Below are 27,089 nucleotides of genomic sequence, written 5' to 3'. Positions count from 1 at the left end.
CCCACGAAAGAGCCCCGGGTGTGTATGTACGTGTGTGCGCCCCAACAGAATTTCATTTATGGAGATTGAAATCTGAATCGCCTTTCACCTTTTGCTAATTTTTTTAATTAATAGGTGAATTTTTGGAGAAGTTTTAAGTATACAAAGAAACTGAGCTGAAAGTCCAGTCTCCATGAACTCCCAACCACCCCACGGGAATTTCCCCTATTACATCTTTCATTCCTTTGAAACGTTCGTTACAACTGATGAACTAATACAGATACTTAATTATACATTATTGACCAGAGACTTATTGATACATCTTTTGTCACCCGAATGTTATTGACCAGAGATATTTAAATTTTCACTTACATAACAAATTGCCAGCCACAGGTGTCAGTTCTTGCAAAAAAAATCTCCCAGCCAGTAATGCGTTAACACACTTCATTAAGGTTCGCTCTTGGCGACACAGTCTACCGTTTCTGCCAAATGCAGACAAGTACCCACCATCACAAAGTCACACAGAATAGCGTCACTGCCCTAAAAGTCCTGTGCGCTCTGCATGTTCACCCCTTCCCCTCCCCAACTCCTGGCAACCACACATCTTTTTATTTATTTTTGACTGCACTGGGTCTTTGTTACTCTGCACCGGCTATCTCGAGTCGTGGTGCTCCGGCTTCTCCGTGCAGTGGCTTCTCTGGTTGTGAGCACAGGCTCCAGGGCACACAGGCTTCGGTAGCTGTAGCTCTCAGGCCCTAGAGCTCGGGTTCAGTAGTCACGGTACATGGGCTCAGATGCTCTGCGGCATGTGGGATCTTCCCGGACCAGGGATCGAATTCGATCGAACCTGATCAAATGTGTCCCCTGCACTGGTAGGTAGAGTGCAACTCACTGCCCCACCAGGGACATCCTAAATCACTCATCTTTTTACTGCCTCTAGAGTTTTACTTTTTGCTGAATGTCATAAAGTTGGAATCACACAGTATGCAGCTCTTTCAGACTGGCTTCTTCCATTTAGCCACGTGCATTTAAGTTTTCTCTATGTCTTTTCACAATTTGAGAGACTTTTTTAAATAAACTTTTTTAAGACCAGGGCTTCCCTGGCGGCTCAGACGGTAAAGAATTTGTCTGCAGTGTAAGAGATCCAGGTTCAATACCTGGATCGGGAAGATCCCCTGGAGGCGGGATGGCTATCCACTCCAGTATTCTTGCCTGGAGAATTTCATGGACGGAGGAGGCTGGTGGGCTACAGTTCATGGGGTTGCAAAGAGTCAGACACAACTGAGTGACTAACACTTTCTTTCACTTTCTTAAGACCAGTTTTAGGTTTGCAGAATAGATCGGAAAGTACAGATCATTCCCCCCAAACTTCCACACACTCACGTTTACAATTTGTACTAGTGTGATGCATTTGTTACAACTGATGAACTACTGCTGGTACATTATCACTAACTGAGGTTCACACGGTGACATTAAGCACCAGCCTATGGCACGTGGATAAGAATGTGTGTGTCCATCGGTTTCATCACTGAGTATCACTCCGCGGTATGGATGTATCATGCTGCTGCTGCTGCTGCTAAGTCACTTCAGTCGTGTGTGACTCTGTGTGACCCTATGGACAGCAGCCCACCAGGCTCCTCTGTCCACGGGATTCTCTAGGCAGGAATCCTGGAGTGGGTTGCCATTTCCTTCTCCAGGAGGTACCATAGTTTATCCATTTACTGCTGAAGGACTTTGGGGTTTGTTCCCATTTGGGGCCGTTATGAATAAAAGTGCTATACTGCAAATGTTTGCATTCATGGTTCCGTATGAACCTGGTTTTCAATTGATTAGAAGAATACTTAGCAGCATGACTGCTGGATCGTGCGGTGAAAATATGCTCAGCTTTGTAGAAACTGCAAGCTGTCTTCCAAAGCAGCTGTACCGTTTTGCATCCCCACCAGCAACAAACGAGAGTTCCTGTTGTTCCACAATCCTCGCCAGTGTTTTAGATTCATCCATTCCAGTCGTCTGCAGTGATATCTCAGCATCACTTTAACCCAAGTATATATATATTTTTAAAGTACATTGTTCAACTCCCTAAAGTAAAAAGCAACTTCTGATAAACTGCATAATAAACTGCCAGGAATCAGCTCTGAATGGTCATTCTCAGAAATTCCAATCACAAAAGAAGGCTCTGCTGAGAGAGAAAAAATCATCTTTAAAACAATCCATTCCTATTGCTGAAGGCAAGGCTGATATGATTTGGAACCTGAAATACACTGAGCTTGAAGAAAACAAATCAAAATTTGTCCCATCATCACTAATATGCTAAAATATAAACTTTCAAAGGCAGTTGGACACCTGAAGTTGAGAGGTTAAAAAAAACTGTCTTCTAGTAACCGCTGGCCACGTATAGGCATTTTCTCTGCCATTCCTGGATTTGCTTTGACAACGTTCTCAGATTTAAACACTGTGCACTCCTAAATTGCTTTGTACCATTTCTGAGGCACTTAAACTTGAACAGTGGGGAGGGGAGGGATGGCTGGGGTTTTTCCTTCTTCTATAGCTTGTCCAGATGTTCTCTAGCACTTTTTATAGAAACTACAGCACCAGAATAATGGGAAGAAAGGTTTCACTGTCTATTATTACACCTGCTATGGCTTGAATTTTCATAAAGACATTCTCTTACTATATTTATGTCGAAGCAGCACTTCACACCTGCATGTTGATACAATGGTTTTGATGTTCATTAACACAACAAAGATTCAAGCAGTAAAGTGCAAATAATTCTTGAAAGAAGTCATTCGATTTCATTTTCTTGTTTGCATCGATGTGAACTTGCTATATGAAACTTAACACAATCAAAAGTCATATAACACACCTACCTTGAAAAATTATTGGCAAGCATCTTAAATTTTTTAACAGCCCATTTAATGTTCCTGTTCTTAGCAGGCATGATATAACCCATATGAAACAAGTGCTTTATCCTCAGCTCTGGATCTGCTGTTTATGGCAGCTCCTCAAAAGCCTTGGAAACAGTCCATAATGAGGTGGCAAAGATGCCTGAACACTTTTCCAAACCAAATGGCAAAACATTTAAGAGAAGCATCAAAAAAGAATTTGCCAGGAATAAACCTAACATTTGGAATACCTTTTCTTTGCATTCTTGAGGATACATTTTTGGAGGATACATTCAAATACTTCTGTGTTTGACCTCTGGCTACCTATAAGAATCGAGGCGAGGCATCCCTGTATTTTATAAAGCAACATCCTCTAGTGTAAGATCCTTCAAAGCAAAAAGCTGAAACACCCACACTTTGGTAATGCTAAGAAAATTCTCCCCATTATTTTTCTCTCAACCTAACCAGAGTGACTACACATTCTACTGAAAGCTTTTTTCAGGGGAGTTTTGGGGCTTGTTGTTTTTAAGTCACTAAGTCATGTCTGACTCTTTGTGACCCCATGGACTGCAGCGCGCCAGGCTTCCCTGTCCTTCAGTATCTCCCAGAGATTGCTCAAACTTATGTCCATTAAGTCAGTGATGCCATCCAACCATCTCATCCTCTGTCACCCCCTTCTCTTCTAACTTATTTTAAAACTTGCAGAGAGGGACTGAGCTTTTGGCTCAGAGGATACTGATTATCATGCTGGATTGAAGGTGTCTTTGCCACGTCAACCACACACCCTCACTAATCATGTTGGGAAGCCTCCAGGACACGAGGTAAGATGTTTAATGTAGTACAAATAACTGGAGGATTTTGGTAATTCACTACTTTCCTTTTTCACCCACAGTTTGATAAACACAGTACTCTCATCCACACCAAAGATGGAAAATTTTCTAGCATACAGTTACGGGTTGAACTGTGTCCCTCTCAACAACAAAGTAAGCACGCACACACACAGGTCAACAACAACAAACGACATGCTGACGTCCTAACACCCAGAATGTCAAAGTGTGACTTGTTTGGAACCAGAGTCTTTCCAGATGCAACGAGGCCATCTCATTGGAATCAACTGGTCAATGGGATAGGGTGGTCCCTAATCCAATACAGCTGGAGTCCTTATAAGATGATGAGAAGACACAGGGAGAGAATACGATGATGAGACAGATATTAGAGAGAGCGAGAGTTGCAGCTGCAAGCCAAGAAAGACCAAGAATTAACACCCGTGGCCAGGGTCAGGAAAAGAGGAGGAAGAACTGTCCCCTGCAGGCTTCAAAGGGAGTATGATCCTGCCCACGCTTTCAGATGTGCTGATTTCAGATGTCTGACCTCCAGATTTGTGAGACAATACATTTCTATTGCTTTAAGCCACCCAGCTTGTGGTAATTTTTTGTGGCATTCTTCCAAAACTAATACACAACATGATCAGGTGGGATTTATTTATTGGGATGCCAAGGATGGTTCAGCATACACAGGACAACCAATGTGATACAGCACATTAACAGAATGAAAGATAAAAATTATAGATTCATCTCAAAAATGGAGTGGAAAAGACAATGGCAACCCACTCGAGTACTCTTGCCTGGAAAATCCCATGGACGGAGGAGCCTAGTGGGCTGCCATCCATGAGATAGGGAAGAGTCGGACACGACTGAGAGACTTCACTTTCACTTTTCACTTTCATGCATTGGAGAAGGAAATGGCAACCCACTCCAGTGTTCTTGCCTGGAGAATCCCAGGGATGGGGTGCCTGGTGGGCTGCCGTCTATGGGGTCGCACAGAGTCAGACACAATTGAAGCGACTTAACAGCAGCAGCAGCAATAGATGGAGAAAAAGCATTTGACAAAAATACAACATGCATTCATGGTAAAACTCCTAACAAACTGAGTACAGAAAGAACATACATAAAGGCCATATGTGATAAACTCATAGCCAGCATTATACTCAATGGTGAAAACTTTCCCTGTAACAACAAAAACAAGAAAAGGGTGTCCACTGACATCACTCCTATTCAACCTAGTACTGGAAGTCCTAGCAGAGCAGTCACGTAAGAAAAAGAAATGAAAGCAAGAAGTAGAAGTGTCTTTGTTTGCAGATAACATGATTTATATTTTTAAAATCCTAACGACTCCATGAAGAAATTGCTAAAAATAATCAACTAAATCAGTAAAACTGCAGGTTACAAAATAAAAATATAGGAAACAGTTGTGATTTTATATACTAACAATAAAACACCTGAAAAAGAAATAAAGAAAACAAGCCCATTGACAACAGTATCAAAAACAATAAAATACTTAGTAATAAACTTATCCAAAGAGGTGAAAGATCTGTACATTGAAAACTATAAGATTCTGATGAAAGCAATTGAAAAAGATATAAGCAAGTGGAAAGACAGCCCATGTTTGTGGACTGGAAGAATTAATATTGTTAAAATATTCCTGTGACCCAAAACCAGCTACAGACTGAAAGCAATTCCTATCAAAATTCCAATAATATTTTTCATGGAAATATAAAAACTACCCTAAAATCTGCATGGAGGCACAAAACACCTCCACATGGTCAAAGCAATTATGGCAAAGTAGAACCAAGCTGGACGCACCACAGTTTCTGATTTCAAACTGTACTGCAAAGCCATAGTCATCAACACAGTATGGTGCTGGCATGAAAATATACACAGAGACCGACGGAGCAGAACTGAGAGGCCAGAAATAAATCTACGCATATATGGTCAACTAGTACTTGGCAAGATACCAAGTATACACAACGTGGAAAGGATAGTCTCGTCAATAAATGGTACTGGGAAACCCGGATAACAAGAGGAAGAATGGGCACCACTCCCAAAAATGAACTTGGAATGGATTCAAGACTTAAATTTAAGATACAAAACCACAAGATATAAAATATCAACCTTATACCACAAGACACAAGATATTAAGATATAAAACTTCTAGAAGAAAACACAGAAGGAAAAGCCCCTTGGCATTGGTCTTGGCAGTGACTTCCTGGACATGTCACCAAAAGCCCAAGCAACAAAAGCAAAAGCAAATAAGTGGGAATAGCTACTTGCCCAGTGGTCCAATGGTTAGGACTTACTTCATTCTTCCAATGCAGGGGGCATGGGTTCAATCCCTGGTTGGGGAATTGAGATCCCACATGCCCTGCAGCCAAATTAAAAAAAAAAAGTAGGACTACATCAAACTAAAAAGCTTCTGCATATCAACAAAATGAAAAAGCAACCTACTGTATGGGAGAAAATACTTGCAAATCATATATCTGATAAGAGGCTTCCCTGGTGGCTCAGATGGTAAAGAATCTGCCTGCAATGCAGGAGACCTGGGTTTGATCCCTGGGTCAGGAAGATCCTCTGGAGAAGGAAATGGAACCCACTCCAGTACTCTTGCCTGGAAAATTCTATGGACGGAGGAGCTTGGTAGGCTACAGTCCATGGGGTTGCAGAGTCAGACACGACTGAGCAACTTCACTTTCACTTTTCTTTTATCTGATAAGGGCTTAATATCCAAAACATATAAAGAACTCATACAACTCAAGAGCAAAAACCAAACAATCCAGTTTAAAAGTCAGTGGGAGAATTTATTTTCCAAAGAAGACATCCAAATGGCCAATAATTACATGAAAAGGTGATTGAATTCACTAATCATCAGGGTAATGCAAATTGAAACCACAATAAGATATACCTCACACCAGTGAGAATGACTATCATCGAAAAGAACACAAATAACAAATGCTGGGAGGATGTGGAGAAAAGGAAACCCTAGTGCACCACTGGTGGGAAGGCAAGTTGGTATAGCCATTATGAAAGCCACTCTGGCAATGCCTCAAAAAAGTAAAATCAGAAGTACCATATGATCCAGCAACCCACTTCTAGGTATTTATCCAAAGGAGTTAAAAATCAAGATCTTATAGAGCTGTCTGCAATCCCATATTCTTTGCAAAATTATTCATAATACCTAAGATATGAAAACAATCTAAGTATCCATTAACAGATGAATGGATAAATAAGATGTGATATGTCTAAGATTATAAGATTAACAAGTTCTTGGCATCTAACGCACAGCATGATGATTACAGGTAATACTGTGTCATATATTTGAACTCTGCAAAGTGAATAGATATTTAATAGTCTCACCACAAAAAAGAAATAGTAATTATGTAACAAGATGGAGTTGTTGCTAATACATAGTTGCTAATACTATGATAGCAATCATTTTGCCATATATAAATACATCAAATCAAATGTTATACACTTTAAACATTCACAGTGTTGCATGTCAATTACATCTCAATCAAGCTGGGGGGAAATAAAAACAAAATTAGCCATCAACAGCAAGACAGCTGGGGACTCCCAGGTGGTCCAATGGCTGAGACTCTGCTCCCGACGCACAGGGGCCCAGGTTCGATCTCTGATCAGGGAACTAGATCCCACATGCCGTCACTAAGACCCAGTGCAGCAAAATAAATTTTTAAAATAATAAACATTTAAAAAACTGTTTTAAAAAAGGAAGCTAGCACACATACCTTGTTCAAAATGGGTTCGGGAGTCAGATAATGGTTCAAACCCTGCTGTCTGGATTAACGTTCACAGCATTCAAAGCTCCTTTGGGTAAGTCTTGCTACAATGAGTCCTCCCCAAGGGCCAGAATCCTGTCCAGGCCCAGCATCAGCGCCCTGCTCCTGGTCCCACACTTTGGCAGGAAAACGGCCTCCAGTGACACCACCCAGATGAAGGTCTGTGATCAGAATTCATGAGGGGGCCTCCAGGGATGCGTGAGTCTGTTTTTTGTTTCTTTGATATTTAATAAACCCAAAATAAACTGGGAAACTCACTGTACCTTAAAATTAAAATACACGGAGGCTATTTCATGTCACATTCATTCATCTCAAAAATATATTACTTTTATACATATAAAGTAGCTTTGGCTAAAAGGTTGAATTGTGTTCACCCAAAATTCATATGCTGACCCCCTAACCCCAATGTAAGGGTATTTGGAGATGCGGCCTTTGGAAAGGACCTCCTTAGGCTTAGGAGGTCATGAGTGTGGAGTCCAAATAATGGGATTATTGCCTTTGTAAGAAGAGACGCCAGAAAGCCTGTAGTGCAAGTGTGCGTCTGTGTGTGTCTGTCTGTCTGTTCTGTCTCTCCCTCACCCACCTATGTGAAGACACAGCAGGAAGGCAGAAGCACAAGCTGGGAAGAGTGTCCCTGCTGGAAACCCACGTGCTGGCATGTGGACTCCCAGCCACCAGGCCTGCGAGAACGTAAACGCTTGCTGTTGAAGCCTTCCGGTCTATGGTATTTTGTATGGGAGCCTGAGTTGCCTAAAACAGTTGTCATACACAAGTTAATGAAATGGTGAAAAGACCTCAAATTCTGTAGCGGTAGTCAGGCATCAGCTGGGTCAGAACTCCCTCCCTGGAAGTCCTCAGCTGCTTCGGTGGTGGGGTAGTATAGTCACTAAGTCGTGTCCAACCCTTGCAATCCCATGGACTGTAGCCCGCCAGGCTCCTCTGTCCATGGGATTTCCCAGGCAAGAATACTGCAGTGGGTTGCCATTTCCTTCTCCAGGGGATTTTCCCAACTCAGAGATCGAACCCCTGTCTGCTGCACTGCAGGCAGATTCTTCACCTACTGAGCCATCAGAGAAGCCCTCAGCTGCGCTAAGTACAACTGATGTCTAAATAATCGTGTGTCAATTAAGCTTCTGTGCTCCTCTGCTTTCAGTAACAAAGAAGACCTGTTCACAGTGCGTTTCATGGCACAGCCCTGTTCCCGGGGGTCGGCTCTCAGGGCAAAGCACAACAGGTGGAGGGGAGGGAGAAGGGGGCCCCCATCCTCTCCCCAGGACACCTGGGCCTGAGCCTGTGCCCTTGTCTGAGCCTCCTCCCCGTTAGTGACAAAGCCACGGCATGCTAGGGTCAAGGGCCTGTGAGGAACCAGCCTGCCTCTCTGCCCGCCTCCCTGGTGCAGAAGTCTTACCCAGAGCACCAGGTGAACACCTGCTTCCCCACTGCCCCCATCCCCTCTGAGACCAGCTCCATCTCCCGGGCTCATGGAGTCACTTCACTAAAGGATGGGCAGACATCAGCAGACGAATGGATAAGGAAGCTGTGGTACATATACACCATGGAATATTACTCAGCCGTTAAAAAGAATTCATTTGAATCAGTTCTAATGAGATGGATGAAACTGGAGCCCATTATACAGAGTGAAGTAAGCCAGAAAGATAAAGACCATTACAGTATACTAACACATACATATGGAATTTAGAAAGAAGGTAACGATAACCCTATATGCAAAACAGAAAAAGAGACACAGAAATACAGAACAGACTTTTGGACTCTGTGGGAGAAGGCGAGGGTGGGATGTTTCGAGAGAACAGCATCAAAACATGTATATTATCTATAGTGAAACAGATCACCAGCCCAGGTTGGATGCATGAGACAAGTGCTCGGGCCTGGTGCACTGGGAAGACCCAGAGGGATGGGATGGGGAGGGAGGTGGGAGGGGGGATCGGGACGGGGAATACATGTAACTCCATGGCTGATTCATGTCAATGTATGACAAAAACCACTACAATATTGTAAAGTAATTAGCCTCCAACTAATAAAAATAAATGAAAAAAAAAAAAAAAGGATGGGCAGAAAGAGGACTTCCCTGGTGGTCCAGTGGCTGAGACTCCACACTCCCAGTGCAGGGGGCCCAGGTTCGATCTCTGGTTAAGGGAAGAAGACCCTGTATGTCCCAACTAAAGAACCCGCATGCCGCAATGAAGGCCCAGTGCAGACAAATAAATAAAAACAAGTAAATAAGGAATGGGCAGAAGGGAGCAGCTGTGAGGCTTCCAGCATCTCTCCACTTTCCTCCCCATCTTTTCACTCCCCTGTTCTTTCAACCAGTTTAGAAGGCCTCTCACACAATTTCTCAAATTTCATGATAGTATTCCGAGGAAGGATGTTTAAGAAATGTCAGAACCCCAGAGAAAATACCTCTGAAATAAGCAGCACTTTCGCATAGTATTGGGTCCACTTTATAGAAAACGGCTGACTTTTTTTATGTTCTATGTTTTTTTGAATCTGAAAAGTATTGACAGGTCCATAAAGACACACTGGTTTGCTACTTTTAATACACCTGCACAACACAACCTGTCTGGCCAAAATCAGTGTTCATGATAATTGAGGTTTACTAGATCTTTGTAGGGCGTCCCTTGTGGCTCAGCTGGTAAAGAATCTGCCCGCAATGTGGGAGACCTGGGTTCGATCCCTGGGTTAGGAAGGTCCCCTGGAGAAGGGAAAAGCTACCCACTCCAGTATTCTGGCCTGGAGAATTATCTTTGTAACATCCTTCTAGAATTCTCTATTCGACAAGAATAGCATAAGAGTACTTCCTCTCAGAGGTTTTATGAAGTTTTTTTACCTTGATTACTTAATGCATCATTTTATACCACTTGGATATGGATACTTTCATAGGCAAATTGGAGTCCTTGAGACAATGGTTTCAGATGTATCATTCATTAAAGAAAGCAATGACTTACATTTCATCATCTGTTTTCATTAAAAATGTCTTAAGGAAATTGTTTTGCCTTAAAGGCTCTCTTCCTGAGTTCACATGCAACCAAATCATCTTATTCTTTTCCATGAAAAACCTTAATTCTTGCAAGTTAGAGTTGGTGATTTTAATATTTAGTAATAGCCGCAATCATTCTTTTTTATTTACCATATGCAGTTGGCAAGATTTTTATTTTACTATTTTTCTTTCCATTTTATGATAATACTCTCTTTTTTGTATGATAATGTCATAAGCCTAATTTTCTCTTCGGCTAGGTCTTGGATATTCCCCTCGAAGGCTGATATTTTAAATGAAAACATTTAAAACTTAATGTTGGCAGAATGGTTATGTGGTCCCATGCATACATGGGGAAATAAGCCTATAGACTCCGTTAATAATATTCCATGCAAATTAAATCTAATGCAGCACACAGAGTAAGCAGCTTCCCTTCAGGGCTGAGCTAAATTGTAAAACTGAGGCTAAAGTTTTAAAAAGATAATAAAAGGGAGAGCAAATAACTAGGAATCCGCATGTGAACTTCTGTTGCAGGGCTGACGTCTGAATATTATTTGCATGTGACAGAGAAAATCACAACCTAAGAAATACGCTCATTGGATAAGCATCTTGGCTATATTAACACCAATACTGAGGAGGCCCTATGGGGTCCTAGGAACAAAGCTTTTCTGTGTCCCTCATTTCTTTGATTTTAGGAAATAACCTTCATTCAGCCTCCATGACCTTCCCTGAGCTCCAACTGGTCAGATTCAAGCACACAACCAGGGAGAAACAAACAGTCAAGGCAAACAATAGCGCAGCCTTGGAGCAGGGTCTTGGTTCCCCATCAATACACACGAGAGTATCTTTGAGCTGTTTTGCAGATATGGAAAGCCCCTCCCGATTAGGGTGGGGTGCTGCCCACAAGCACACAGACTCCAGACCAGTTAGAAGCAGAAGGTTGATGATGCTGACTCCCACTTACCTCTCCACCAACCCATCAGAAGAATGTCCACGAGCTGACCACACCCTCTTTGAACCATTGCTATGAAACTCCTCATTAGCCCCTCCACACTGGGACACATAGCTTTGAGGACATAGCCCACTGTGTCCCCCCTTTGCCTGGCATGGCAATAAAGCTATTCTTGTCTTCAGTTCAGTTCAGTTCAGTCACTCAGTTGTTTCCGACTCTTTGTGACACCATGGACTGCAGCATGCTAGGCCTCCCTGTCCATCACCAACTCTTGGAGCTTACTCAAACTCATGTCCATTGAGTCGGTGATGCCATCCAACCATCTCATCCTCTGTTGTCCCCTTCTCCTCCCACCTTCAATCTTTCCCAGCATCAGGGTCTTTTCTACTTCACCCAAAACTCTGTCTTAAATTTAATTTAGTGTAGGGGTACAGAGGCCAGATTCAGCTTCAACCTGACCCTTTTCTTGTGTGGTTGTTAACAAACATACCAGATTGGTGTCTCTTGCAGACATTAGCTGAGGCTGGCCCAAGGCATCAGTGAAACAGGTCCTTCAAGGTAATCTGGAGCCCAAGTGCAAGTTGAAGACACACCTAGTTTAACTGCAGCCGGAGGTTGGGGGTTACAGGAAGGATCAGTTTCAGACAGGCAGGAAGTGGCAGTGAATCAAGCTTACCGACTTGACAACCAGCCTAAATTGTCAGTACCCTGAGAGCAGGCATTGAGTAAGAGTTCTCTAGTTTCTCATGTCTAACGTGCTGAACCCTTCTCTGTGCCTGAAATTCCCTCCCCACCTCTCAGCATCGCTGGGCCTGCCCCACCCCCCAGGCCTCAGCCCCAGCGTCAGTTCCTAAGGGTGGCCCACCTGGGCCAGGCTCTGCCCCAGTGCTGTCTACCGAGACTGCAGAACAGAAACGAAAAACAGACGAGGAGGGCCTGCAGGGGAGAAGTGACGTGACTCGCCCGGCATGGCAGCCACGCCCCAAGGATGCCCACTTGTCTCCGAGCTCAACCTGACCCCAGACCTACCCTTCTTCTCTCCGCCCTGTAAGATCACTGCTCTCCCACGGCTCATTGCTCTAATTACTGATGACCCTCAAATGTATCAATAATGCTATCCTTAGGGACTGTCCTGCCAGTCTGGTGGTTAAGACTCTGTGCTTCCAATGCAAGGGATATGGGTCTGATCCCTGATCCCTGATCAGGGAACTAAGATCCCACATGCCACGTGGCCAAAAAAAAAAAAAAAATGTTATCCCAAAATGAAGTAAAAGAAACTGGAGGAACTGAAAGGCAATAATAGAAAAAAGAAGAAGAAGAAAAGGGAAAGAGGTACTTGAAATGTATTATGATTGAATGAAATCTAAAGGCACAAAAGACTGAGTTACCTGGAATTTAAACAGTCTAAGGAGATATCTGCAAGAAGTGATTATGTAAGTGGACAGAAAAGAACAGGGATGGGGAGGTGGGCACAGTGATCTCTCTCCCCTGCTGAGAGACGCAGGGAAAGAGCTGCACTGGGCGTCCACGAAGGTATTTTGTAAAGCCGATGCATTATCATCACTTTTATAGACCACGTTGGGGTATAAAAGCACATACAGAGTGTTATGTAACTTCCAAGGTCAGCTAAAACCACCACATACATAATTTGACAAAGGCTTGTTTCATACTATAAATGCCTACTTTTGTGCTCTTTTCCTGAACTTTCATGACTCACCAATAAAGAGATGCAACATTTCATGATGTAGTCTCTAATGAATCCGCCTTGTCTATTCAGGACTCTGCAAAGGGAAAACCGGGAGGAAATGTAAATGTTTTCCTAGCTTATAAAAGTCCAAAATTAAAAAGGCCCGTTACCCTGTAATGGAAATATTCTACTAAACTGAAATCTCATTTTCAAATGATCCAACCAGAACAATCAACAATCACAGGCTTTATGTCCAAACGGGAGAGGAGGGGGCACAGATAACTTGCCCTTGGGTTAGCAGGGTTATATTTAAACAATGAAGGCTAAACATGTCTATATGAAGGGCTCTGAGAAAAATATGCTGGGTATTTTTTTCTTAATTAATGGGAATTCTGCTCCCAAATTTCCACAGAAAGCTTTTTCTTTTCTAATCTGATTATTCACTGCAGTTTCAGCCACTGCCAGGAAGAAGTCAGAGGACTGTAAAAATCTATGATGTCCCATCTGAAGGGATGTGACCTACAATCGGGGTCCCCAGGGGCTCCACGTTCCAGCATGAGCTGGGATTGGGTGTGGGGGGTCAAGGAGAGAGAAGTACATGAAACAATGTACATCAGAGTTCCCCAAGATGCCAGCAAGTGTTGAAAACCACAGTCACACCAAGTGTAGGCAACAGGAAGCCAGGCCGGTGATTTAACACTTGACAAAAAAAAAAACAAAACAGTTTCCCTCTCTTCCACACCCACAAAGGGACAGGGCTGCTTTTCCTACAACACACAACCACTCTGACCCCCTCCATTCACCATCGACAGATGGCAAAGTATTATAGCTTCCTGGATTTATAGGGACATATCCATTTGTACTACCTACAAGTGTTCTTTGGAACATGCATTTTTAACAGAACAGATCTTGAAACAATAAGGTCCTGCCGTACAGCAGAGGGAACTATTGTCAGTATCCTGGGATAAATCATCATGGAAAAGAACATGAAAAAGAATATATATGTGTGTGTGATATACACACATACATGCATATTCCACTCACAGATCAGTCAGTAAAGAATCTGCCTGCAACGCAGGAGACCCAGGTCGATTCCTGGGTCGGGAAGATCCCGTGGAGAAGGAAACAGTAACCCACTTCAAGTATTCTTGCCTGCAAAATTCCATGGACAGAGGAACCTGGCAGGCTGCAGTCCATGGGGTCCCAAGAGTCAGACACGACTGAGCAGATAAACCACCATACACACACGTATAACTGAGAAGGAGGTGACAGAGGACGAGATGGCTGGATGGCATCACCGACTCAATGCACATGAGTTTGAGCAAACTCTGCAAAGTGGTGAAGGACAGGGAAGCCTGGCATGCTGCAGTCCACGGGGTCTCAAAGACATGACTGAGCAACTGAACAACAATAACCGAGTCACTTTGTTGTACCGCAGAAATTCACACAACATTGTAAAACAATTATACGTCAATGAAACAATTCTTTAAAAAGAACAGTTTTTCAAAAAATCGATACAATAAAAAAATGGGAGGAAGGGGGAATAAAAGTTGCGAGTTTATAATTTTAGTTGCAACTTGGCATCATTTCAGTCTAATGAAATGCCTGAAACATTTAAATGCCTGAAACATTAAATATTACTTTGTAATATATAAGATATTTTCATACAATGGAAATAACTAAATCTACCAAGATTGTTTAAAAAGTTTCCTTGTTTCCTTGTAGGAATCATGGAGCTGTTCCATGTGCAAAGTCCACACAAGAGCCCTGCTCACAGCACTGCCAGCAACAACCGCATCACATCCTTACACCTCTCCAGATGCATCACATGCAGCGCTGTGTCATCACCATAGCAATTGCTATTCCCGTGGGAGGAAGTCACCCGGACAAGTGGCAAAGAGGATCGGTGAGAGAATCAGTCCCAGAAACCAGGCACCCAGCCCCCAATCCAGCACTTTTATCATTCAGCCCCTCATTAAGGTCAAGTTTTCTGAGGAAGAAAATCCATCTCCCTAAGAAAGGCAGCATCGCATTGGTGGTTAAGACTATGGGCTTTGGAGACAAACAAATCTAAGTCCCAGGCCTTGTTCTGCCACATTCCAGCGATGTAACCTTGGACGAGTAACCCATCCTCTCTGCACTCCATTTTACCGTCTGTGCAATGGGCCTATGGAAGGCACTGTCATGATACATCAGTTTCCAGTTCTCCCCCTCTTCCCAGCACCCAGAAGGCATACTTCTCCAGCCCCTGCACCTGGACGGTGCCCCGTGGCCAGCTCTGACAAATGAAGGGTGAGCAGAGGCAGGCTTGTGGCGTCCAGGTGCGGACAGAGGAGTCCACGCACACACAATGCGGTGCGCCCTCTCTGGTACCCAGCCCTGGGCTGAGACCACACAGTCACCTAACACCGCACCACCTGACAGATAGCAGCTCAAGCAGCTCAAGCCTTCCTCAGGCCCCTTCTTGATGATCCAACACAACGGCAGGGGAAGTTCTTAACACGATGCCTTATACGGTCACCAACCAGCGGACGACGGCCCCCCTCTATAGACCTGCACGGGTGAAAGGGGAGACCCAAGATTCAGTCTCAAGACACCTACTCTCCAGTCCACTTACTCTCTCTACAAATGTGTGCAGAGTACCACGTGCCAGGCACCCTGCTGGGAGTTGAATATACCCCCAAGAAATACGCACATCTTTAAAGATTGTCCCGAAACCCCTTTCAGAGGGAGTGTAGGTGCAACCCTTCATGGTTATGCACATGTACAACTCTTTGATTATATTATGCACAGCTCTTCATGTATATGTCCTAGTGACCTGCAGAGGAGTGAATTCCTGCCCTGGCAAGGATCTGAGGGATCAGAGAGACCACAGAGGACACTTCCAAGGTCGTGACTCGTCCCCTCCCCGACATGAGACTCACCGAGCCCTCCTGCCTACTGATGAGGGCGCTAAATGTCAACACACCTGGTCTGCAAGGACAGAGCTCTGACTTCCATCGAGGGTGTTGTAGTGAACAATTTATCACATCACCACCTCACGTCACATCCAACAGCACCTGCCAGATAGGCAGGTCATTTTATGAAATATGTGAGCTGAATGGACAGATCCTGATAAATCTCCCAATATTTTAATCTTTGTTTTTTTCCTGCTTGATTCTTAAAACTATACTTTTCTTGAGAGGGAACTTCTCCAAAGACTCCTTGGAGTTTTGGGTGTATTTTTCCAACTTTACTTTAATGATATGTACAGAAGTTAACAAATTACAATGAAAACAAAATCAGTTACGTTCATTACACATAACATAAAGTCATGCAGTACTGCATGTTAAAAACAACAGCTTCATTCATATAAAAAAAGAGTATTATTTTGAGACTTGTGATAGTATAATGAAATTCTTAACATAAGCTTCTGGTAAAGAGTATTTCCTAAAGATTTAAAGACCTGATGAGTCAGTTAATGCATTATTAGGAAAAATGGGAAACATTTTAGTAAAGTGAGACTACGAGCAATTAACTTGAAAATTACACCAGGGATAGTGTTGAGTGATCCTGACTGAACACCCAATTGCTGGTGGACGTGGTCTCAAAGTAAGCGCTCTGAGCCCCAGACAGAGTCATGTTTTCATTAACTTGAGGAAAATGATTACATCTGGAAAATGCATATACTTGGGATCAAAACTCAAAATCGGTCCCCCACAGCGTCAGCAAACAACACTGTTAACTGCAGGCAGATCCCGGTAGAATTTTTAAATTCTAATTTAGTGAGGCACGACCGCACGTTCCAGGAGTGATCAGTCACACTCAAATCTAATTTAAATTCCCAACAACCTTGCTTTAGACATTTTTCCATGAAATCTGGTCTTTGCCTGACTTGCCTGCTGTAAATTCTATTAGCCAAATTCAGCAGGGCCTTACACTCCTCTTGAACAATGCTACATTTGGAGGGGGGAAAAAATGATTATGAAACCTAGCAAACACCTTCTATATTTCAAAAAGTACGCTTAGCAGCTTAAGACTTAAACGTTGGTAGTTTTTCCTTTTGGATTATCCAAAAGGCTGGACTCAGTGCCTGAATGACCACATTTTCCAAGACACAGGAGACAAACCCGACACTTGGTCCCAGCGGTGAGGCTCAGGCTACTCAGACACGAAACCGGGTCTCACTGATCCTCTCCGGCCTTTCTTCAGCAATGATGGAAACTTCTGGAACACCAGGCAGAACTGGTATTACTTTGCTGTCTTGCCTTTCTTTCCTTGGGGTTTCCAGGTCTCTCGGGACATGGAATCTACCTTTGTTCGCACTGACAGTGACCTGCAGACCCCATCTGTCTCCTGCCAACCATCTCTCATCCTCAAGACCCCGTAAAGTCTTCAAGCTCCTTCAGGACTCCCGCAGCCTCCGCAGGGCTACACACCCACCTGAACTAATCCCATGCCCGGGGCGGCTACACACCCACCTGAACCAGTCCGGTGCCCGGGGCAGTCTGAGCTGTCTCCAGTGATGTCATCCTTCAGTATCTGCAGGGGATCAGTTCTGGGATCCAGGTTTGCTCAAGTTCCTTATGTAAACTGCTGCAGTATTTGCTTATAACCTATGCACATTCTCCTTTGCTTTAAAATATGTCCAGATATTCTAATTCTACTTCTCATATCTAATACAAGGTAAATGCTATGTAAATAGCTGTAAGTTTGATATAAATGCTATGTAAATAGTTGCTGGCAAACAATAAATTCAAGTTTCGTTTTCTGGAAATTCCTTGGATGCTCCTGTCTCAAATATTTACAATCTGCAGTGATTGAACCCTCAGATGCAGAGCCCATGGAGATGGAGGGTCAGTTGTAGACGGAAGTTAATTGGAGAAATAAACCAGATCACATCAGGTTAATGAAAGGCCCTACTCTAGTTAAGAAGAGGTCTAGGAAACAGCACTGCCGCTGGGGTTTGGAGCACGGGGCAGACTTGGGAGTCTGCCTGGAGCCCCGCAGACACTCCTGTGTGGGCAGTGGCTGACCTCAATAGCCTTGCTTCAGGACACAGGGTATAAAAACTGGATGTTCTTATGAGCAGATGTGAGCCTTCCAAATGAAGTACTTTAAAAAAGAATTCGCAACACTCAAGGCACTTTTAAAAAAAAAGTTTTCTTTTTATTTTTTGGCCACACCACATGGCATGCGGGATCTTCGTTCCCCAACCAAGGATTGACCCCACGTCCTCAGCGCTGGAGTCCTAACCACGAGACCACCAGGGAAGTCCCAAGGCGCTTTTTAAAGTGTAAAGTGTATGCAAACACTTGGTGTTCCCGGCAGCACCATTTACCATAGCCAAGCCAACAAATGGAAGCAACCTAAACGTCCACCGACAGAATGGACAAAGAGGATGTGGGACGTGCATACAATGGAATAGCACTCAGTCACCAAAAAGAATGAAATAATGCCATTTGCAACCACGTGGATGGATCTAGAGAGTGTCATACTGAGTGAAGTCAGTCAGACAGAGAAGGAGAAATATTGTATGACATCCCTTGCATGTTGTTGTTGTTCTTGTTTAGCTGCTAAGTCATGCCCGATTCTTTGCAAGCCCATGGACTGCAGCCCACCAGGCTCCTCTGTCCAGAGGATTTCCCAGGCAAGAATACTGGAGTGGGTTGCAAGTTCCTTCTCCAGGGGATCTTCCCATCCCAGGGATCGAATTCATGCCTCCTGCATTGGCAAGCGGATTTTTTGCCATGGGGCCATCAGGGAAGGCTGGATACCTTATATGCAGAATCTAAAAAGAGGTACTACAGATGAACTTATTTACAAAACAGAAAGAGACTCACAAGCTTAGAGAAAGAACTTACAGTTGCCAGAAGGGAAGGATTGGGGGAAGGGATGGATGGGGAGTTTGGGACTGACAAGTACACACTGCTGTATTTAAAATGGATAACCAACGAGGTCCTACCGTATGACAGTTGGTTCTACTGTACAGAACTGTACATGTAGACGTGGCAGACTGGATGGGAAGGGAGTTGGTGGAAGAACAGACGCATGGGACACATATGGCTGAGTCCCTCAGCTGTCCACCTCATACTATCGCAGCAGTGTTAATCAATTACACTCCAATATAAAATTAAAAGTTTACAAATAAAAAATAAAGCATATGAAAACATTTTGAAATGGAGGGAGAAAACAAAGGAAGAGCAAAACCAAACCTGTAGTCGTTCACCCATCTCCTTACATAAGATCACCTTAAATGCCTGAAACAAGCCAACAAAAGCCTCCCACAGGGCTGTCTGGGCGCCAGCGCTTTGCTGCAGATGCCGTCATCAAACTTTATCTGCAAAGCGCTAAACAGTAAATATTTTGGGCTTTGTGGGCCACAAAGGGTCTCTGTCATATATACCCTTCTTTGCTTGATTTTTACAAGCTTATAAAAGTATAAAAAGCATGCCAGCTTGAGAGCCGTGGATGAGCAGCCTTTGGCCACTGTTGGCCATTATCAGGCTGCAGTCACAGCCTCAGACCATCTTTGGTGCTTCAACAGAGATACAGGATAACTACCTCTGACAGGACACAATTGTAGATTAAGCAAAACACAGAAAACTAAGAAGCTTTTGTTCAAAAGGAAAGCGCCTTTCCAGATAGACACTAAATGAGCTCAGTTCTGCCTAAAAGCATTTTCTTGGTTCTACACAATTGCAATTACAAATCCCAGAGCTGTCTGTGTCTCCTTTTGGTTTTCATTTTGTCTCTTTTTGCTTGAGGGTGGGAGTAGAGAGGTCAAGGGAGATAGAGGATAAAGATTTTGGCAGAGTGATTCTTTGACTTACATTTTAAAAGGTTAAAATAAGTAAGTTCTGAAAAATAACTGTAAGAAGGAGAAATACAACCTCTCAAATAATAAAACATACTATAGATCTACAATAATTAAAAGTATAATTTTAGACCAAAAACAGAGTTGCCCGATGATCCTGCAATCCCACTCATGGGTATGTATCTCGACAAAACTATAATTCAAAAAGGTACATGCATCTCTATATTCATAGCTGCATTAATCACAGTACCCAGGACATGGAAGCAACCTAGATGTTCATCAACAGATGAATGGATAAAGATGTGGTATGTACACATACAACGGACTATTACCCAGCCATAAAAAATGAATGAAATAATGCCGTTTGCAGCAATGTGGATGGAACTAGAGATGATCACACCAAGTCAAGTAAGTCAGACAAAGACAAATACCGTAAGATATCACTTCCATGAAGAACCTAAACTACGGCACAAACGAACTTACCTACAAAGCAGAAACAGACTCAGAGAACAGACCTGTGCTTGCCTAGCGGGAGGGTGAGTGAGGGAGGGACAGAGTGGGAGGCTGGGGTGAGCAGATGCAAACTGTGGTGCAGAGGACGGAGAAACCAGGTCCCCTGCGGTGCAGGGGACTATGCTCAGTACCCCGGGATAACTCATCGCGGAAAAGAGCAGGGAGAAAACGTGTATATATGAATGACTGAGTCACTTTGCTGTACCACAGAAATTAACACAAGACTGCAAACCAACTAGATTTCAATAAAATAACTTTTAAATACAGTTTTAGGCTAAATCAGAAGCAGACCAGTAAAATAAAATAACACAGGAACAGACTACTCTAAGATACACAAAACAGGAATACATGAAGTGATGACAAAACTCTGTGGTGGATTCAACGGCTGATTCAACAAAATAATCGCTGGGTCAACTGATTATCTATAGGAGGAAATCAAGTTAGAAAGATATACTCCAAAATTAATTCCAAGTAACTCACAAAGTTTAAAAATTCCATTAGCGGAGTTAAAAAAAATAGTTCAGTATGTTATTTCCTTTCTGTAGGGAAAGACTTAAAATCTGTGACAGAAGTCACATATCCATAGAAGATAAAATTCACTACTTAAAAATTAAAATTAGTAAATTTATTTTTACATAGTAATGATTTATTCTAAATATTATACATTTATAGTAAATTAACATTATAAATAAAAAGTAGCAAATTAAACACACCTAAACATCAAAAGGTCTTCCTAGGTGGCTCTAGTGGTAAAGAACCCGCCTGCCGATGCAGGAGACATAAGAGACACAGGTTTGATCCCTGGGTCAGGAAGATCTCCTGGAGGAGGGCATGGCAATCCACTCCAGTATTCCTGCCTAGAGAATCCCCAAGGGCAGAGAAGCCTGGCAGGCTACAGTTCATAGCGTCGCAAAGAGTCAGATATGACTAAAGCAACTTAGCACACATGCACACAAACATCAAATAAGTGTTAATAAAAGGCAGCTTTAGGAAAGGCAACTTTAGGAAAATACTTTCAAAAATATTATAGAGAAAGGATCAATAGCCTTAATATATAAAGATGCCTTATAAACTGTTAGGAATATACTAGACTTAGCGTAAAAAGTAGAGTATTTTTTACCAAGTATTAAAGTTAATATACAGATAAAAATGTTTCACTTCACTGGCAATCAAAGAAATGCAAATACACACCATGATTTTTTGCTTCTCACATCAGCCAGGTCAGCACATGATGCCTGAAGCGGGTATGAGTTCTAGCCCCGCCTCCTACTGCTGACTGCATGGAAATTCCCTCTGTAAGACTTTATTTTAGTGTTCGATTTTTTTTATTGGACTGTAGTTGATTTGCAATGCTGTGTTAATTTTTGCTGTACAGAAAAGTGATTCAGTTATACACATATATACATGCATTCATTTTTATATTCTTTCCCCTCACGCTCTATCACAGAGTATTGAATATAGTTCCCTGGGCTATACAGAGGACCTTGCTGTTTATCCATGCCATATACAATAGCTTACACCTGCTAACTGGGAAATTATTTGACCAGCATTATGTATCTTTCAACTTATGTATCACATAGCTTTAAAGTGATCACACACACATGGAATTGTTACAGTATCTTTGACACTAATTTCTCAGTTTGATATTGACTTCTCAATTAAGTGTTTTCTTCTCTGCAATCACTCTCTGGTTTTTCGGTCTTCTAACTTTACTGAGGCTTTCAATGGCTAAGTCAAAGATTTCTCTTGGTAAGTGTTACATTTCACTTGAAAATTTGCAGGTTATTTTCAAATATCTTTTGATATTGATTCTAACATAATTCCACAGTGATAAGAGAACAGACTCTATATGATTTCAATACCTTTAGACCATGAAATTTTTTCACCCAGTCTTATGTTCCTGAATACATTCTAGTGTCTCCCAGTTTATAGTCTATGGAACTTGAATATAACTTGTATCCTACTGTTGTGTGAAAATTTATAAACCTTAATTTTGTTGACTTGTTTCACAGTGCTTTTTGGGCCTACTATGTCCTTCTACTTCTCTATCTATTCACTCTATTAATTTTTGAGAGAGTGATATCGAAACTCCAACTAAAAATCTTAATTTATCCCTACTTAAAAAAATAATTGTAGTATTTAGCAGAACTACATGTAACTTTGTTCTGCATTTTCCAAATCTCCTATAAATGTGTTATCGTATTTTCACAGTTTAAAAAATAAAGTAATCATAGTCTTTGACCTATTAATTTCACTTCAAAAAAATCAATCTAAATGAAACAATCATAAATCCAGACAAGGACAAAGCAGGTGCATTATTGGGAGCATTATTCATAAAACTGGAAACAATTTCAATGCCTGCTACTGGGGGATGGCTAGTAAGTGATGACATATACATACTATGAAATATTAAGTTGCCATTAAAATTGTGCTTATGAAGAGTTTTAATGATAGAGAATCTATCTATGTTAAATGAGAAATCTGTGCATGTGGTGTGATCTCAGATCTGATAAAATACACACTCACACAGTCAACCACCTCCACACACACCACAAAGACCCCCCCCCCCACTAACACACACACACACACACATACACACACGAAGACTGGGGGGAAAACTCAAAATGGCCGAGAGAAAGTGAGACTACAGGTGGCTAATATTTTATTCTTTATATATCTCTGCACTTCCTACATTTTCGATAATTAATATATATTCACTTCCTACCCAGGAAAAATATACTTTAATGATATCCCTAGACCCCTTAACTAAAAGACAATGAGAAAGAAAATACTGATCTTTACCAAATCAAAACTTATCAGAAACCAGAATTACAGAACTAAATAGTACCTCATCTCAAATTTTCACTGTCTTATCCCAGTCTGCAGTCAGCCCAATATTACCTATAATAAAATTCCTGTGTCAACACCTACAGAATGCCCTGTTTAGGCAATTAGGCAAGACACGGGTCTAAAAGTAAAAAAACAGGGCCGATAAACGGAAAGAATCCATGTAAAACTCCTTTAAGCATCAAAGTTTAACTCATTAAAAGGAAAATAATCAATGACCTTGATTTGACATTATCAGATGGTCAAGGTCACCTGTGATATGACTTTAAGGCCTGCTCTCACTATGCAGGAACCTGGGAAATGGGGTTCACCAGGTACTGATTCTAACACAATGAGCAAAGGAAATGATGTGCTGAGATTATCAATGAGTCAAATGTTGTTCTTTAATCACTAAGTTGTGTCCCACTCCCTTGCGACCCTGTGGAGTAGCCCACCAGGCTCCTCCGTCCACAGGATTTCCCAGACAAGAATACTGGAGCAGGTTGCCACATCCACCTCTAGGGGGGTCTTCCTGACCCAGGGACTGAACCTGTACCTCCGGCACTGGCAGGCGGCCTCTTTACCACTGAGCCACCAGGGAAACCCAATGCATCAAACAGGGAAAAATAAATAACTCCAGGGAGCATGACGCAGCAGTGCTAAGATACCCACTGAGACACCCTCTAATTAGGACATGAGGGCACTCAGTCAATGAAGATGACAGAAAGTGCAGAAAGCACTCAAGTATCAAGCACCTTTGGACAGAGAAGATGTGCTGCGGTGGAAGCGATGCAGGCCGTGGAGGCCCACAGACAGGGCCGGAACCCCGGAGCACCTGCAGGCAGGCCCTGTGCTCCCAGGTGAGATCTCAACCTCCCGGAGCATCGTCGTCCTTGGCTGGCAAAAACACAGAGCGTAACGACACTTACAGCCTTAGAGTGAGGTTCGAGGTAGTGGGTACCAGACACCTGGATCAAAGCCCAGGGTGCCCAGCCATGCGTGGAACCCACGACCCCCCAGGAAAGACCAGAGACCATCCCCTCCTTGCCGGATGCTGGAGGCACAGCTTTCTCTTTCCTAGCTGGCTTGTGGCCCCGGGGAAAAGCCTTGCTGAGCTCTGGCGGGGGCCTGGGGTAGCTGGGAAGAGAATGATGGGCAGAGCTGAGTGATGCTCTGAATCTAGAAGCCCAGGTGGTCCCTGCGGGCTCCCCCAGTGCTAGCCTGGCCCGGCTCCAGCACAACCCGACCCAGACCCTGAACAGCCTGGAATAGAATTGGGGCAAAGGGACGGGAAAACAGCAACAATAATGCCCAGGAAAGGCACAGAATACAGTAAGCCTTACAACCAAAAGAAGAATAACAAGAAATAAACGAAGGATGAGCAATCAATAAATCTCAATAAGCCTATAGAACACTTAAAAAAAGATGGTGTACACAAAGGAAGGAGAAAATGGGCAGCGATGGGAGGAGTTAATGAAGACAGAAATATCAATATCACTCCATGGGAAGACAGGAAAATCCTGGACACACAGATATGTGTACAATAAGAACGCTGCCTGGTGTGCCTGGGATCCTAAGAGAAGTGGATGATGACCTTGCTGGGCCTCCAGGACGGGGAGAGACAGAAAGTAAGCTCTTTTCATCACCAGAAGCTGATGGGAGACCCTGGGTGGTACAGCTGATTGCTGGGAAGTTAAGGGCAATTCTGACAACTTGTCAACAAATGAGGGCCTCAGTCTTCTTCTGAGAAGTAATAAAGATCATTAGAGGAGATATTGAAAATCATTAGCAACATTAAAATTGACTGTAATTACCTTACGGGTAATTGAACCAGGAGTCATAATGAGCCCTTATTTAGAAAAAACTATTGTGTCAGACAAAAGTGACAGCTCCTGGCCTCGGCGTTGGCACCTCTATTTTCAGCCGGCAGGATGGCACAGTGGACGAGGAAGGACGATCTTCACCATGAAAAAGACCCGGACACGAATCTCAGTTCTGTCCCCTTCCCAGTTGACATGTCAGCTCATCTCTCTGAGCTTCAGCATGTCACCTGTCTCACTGGGTTGTTGGTGACAGTTAACAATTAACAATGGACAAAAAGACTAGCACAGTAAGAGCCACAGAAATGGTTGAACTGCAAAGTTCAACAGCATCTCTTGCGTCGGGCTAAATCCCCAAGGGGTGGGGAAGACGCGTTCCTCCAACGGAGATCTTGTCAAGTTGCTGAGAAGGGATGACCGCCATGCTGATAAAGAATCTGTCGTCCAGCGCTTCAGGGAACACAGGCAAGGTCTCCTTGGCACCCAGCAGGAGGCAAGCATACAGAGTGGTGTGGAAGCCCACCGCAGGGCACCGGGGATCCCCAACTGCCCACGGGCCCCCAAATCAGCACAAACCTGTGGGCCCGTGCATTCCCCACAGTGAGCCGGCAAACCACCGCAACCACGTGTGGCTCTGCTTTACTTTTTTAAGGGACACCAGACTGTTTGCCACTTCCCTGGCAGCTCAGACGGTAAAGAATCCGCCTGCAATGCAGGAGGCCTGGGTTCCATCCCTGGGTCGGGAAGATACCCTGGAGGAGGGCATGGCAACCCACTCCAGTATTCATGCCTGGAGAATCCCCATGGACCGAGGAGCCTGGAGGGCTACAGCCCATGGGGTCACACAGGGTTGGACACGACTGAGCAGATTTACTGTTTTCCATAGTGTCTGCACCAATTTACATGCCCACCAACAGTACACGAAGGTTCCCTTCTCTCCACACCCTCCACAGCAGTTACTGTTTGTAGACTTTTTGATGATGGCCATCCGGACTGGTGTGAAGGGAACCTCACTGTAGGTTTGATTTGCATTTCTCTAAAACAAAATCATATTTTTAAAAATTAAACGCTGATTGTCAAACAAGTATATGAGAATATTTTGCTGGTAAGGGTACATCACTCGACAGAGGACAGTTTGTCAGTATCCAGCAAAACAAAAACCTGTACTTGAACCATTTCTGGATTCCACTTCTAAAAATTTATCCTACAGACACACTAGTACGTGTACACATGCCATTTCACTAAGGCTCTTTATAATACCAATATAATATCAAGGCTGTTTATAATATCGTAACAATCTAAATGTCCACCCATAGGGGACTAGATACATAAAATTATATCTGCAGAAGAGAATACTGTGGATTCACTAAAAAGAATGAGGCAGATCTATATGTAATAAAATGGACCAATCTCCATACCGTTAGGTTAAAAAAAAAAACCAAGGTGTGGAAGTGCACATCATATGCTATGAATCAGGTACAGGATAAGGACAAAAAGAAATGGTCACATTTAATATTAATCACTAATACCTGTTGCATGTACTCTGCATGCCAAGAACTGTTCTTAGCACTTTATAGGAATTATCTCATTAGTTGTTCTCAGTAATTCTGAGACCTCATTCATATACCCATTTCGCAGATGAGAAAAACTGAGGTACAGTGAAGTTGCCCAAAGTCACAAAGTGAGTGACTGAGTTTCAGACTCTGTCTGGCGTCAGAGCTCACCCTCTGGGCCAAACCACACTGAACCTCCTATTACTTATTACTTATTACTTATGCTACCTCTTAGAGTGTCCCCAAGAAACTTGTACAAAGAGTTGCCCAGCTAGAAGATGAGGATGGGAATGAGATGGTCTGAATTCTGTACATGTGCATGACTCATCCAAAAATCAATAAATGCTATAATCTTTTACTCTGCCTGCTTGGCTTAATTGGTGAGAAGGACAATATCAGTTAGTGTTATGAATGAATTATGTATTTTTAAAGAAATGTAGTTTTATTCATCTATTGACT

General features: G+C 43.0%; 1 protein-coding gene across 10 annotated transcripts in view; it reads right to left on the bottom strand.

The window, feature by feature from the left end:
* The window catches only part of CSGALNACT1 (chondroitin sulfate N-acetylgalactosaminyltransferase 1), a 321,323-nt gene that overhangs the window by 193,251 nt on the left and 100,983 nt on the right, over positions 1–27,089 (bottom strand). For 3 of the 10 annotated variants that reach the window (XM_043893972.1, XM_043893984.1, XM_043893979.1), the window contains exons 2-3: positions 13,153–13,216; positions 11,926–12,037 (exon numbers count right to left, since the gene is read on the bottom strand). The exons of 4 other annotated variants lie outside the window; for them this stretch is intronic. The gene's annotated coding sequence lies outside the window, so the exon portion shown is untranslated. The remainder of the gene's footprint in view (positions 1–11,925; positions 12,038–13,152; positions 13,217–27,089) is intronic. 3 more of the 10 variants (XM_043893970.1, XM_043893982.1, XM_043893976.1) reach the window with 1 other exon arrangement.

This window comes from Cervus elaphus, chromosome 32, assembly GCF_910594005.1.
Source record: "Cervus elaphus chromosome 32, mCerEla1.1, whole genome shotgun sequence".
NCBI lineage: Eukaryota > Metazoa > Chordata > Mammalia > Artiodactyla > Cervidae > Cervus > Cervus elaphus.
Note: the sequence above shows the minus strand (reverse complement) of the source record. Positions and strands in the feature narration are given on the sequence as shown.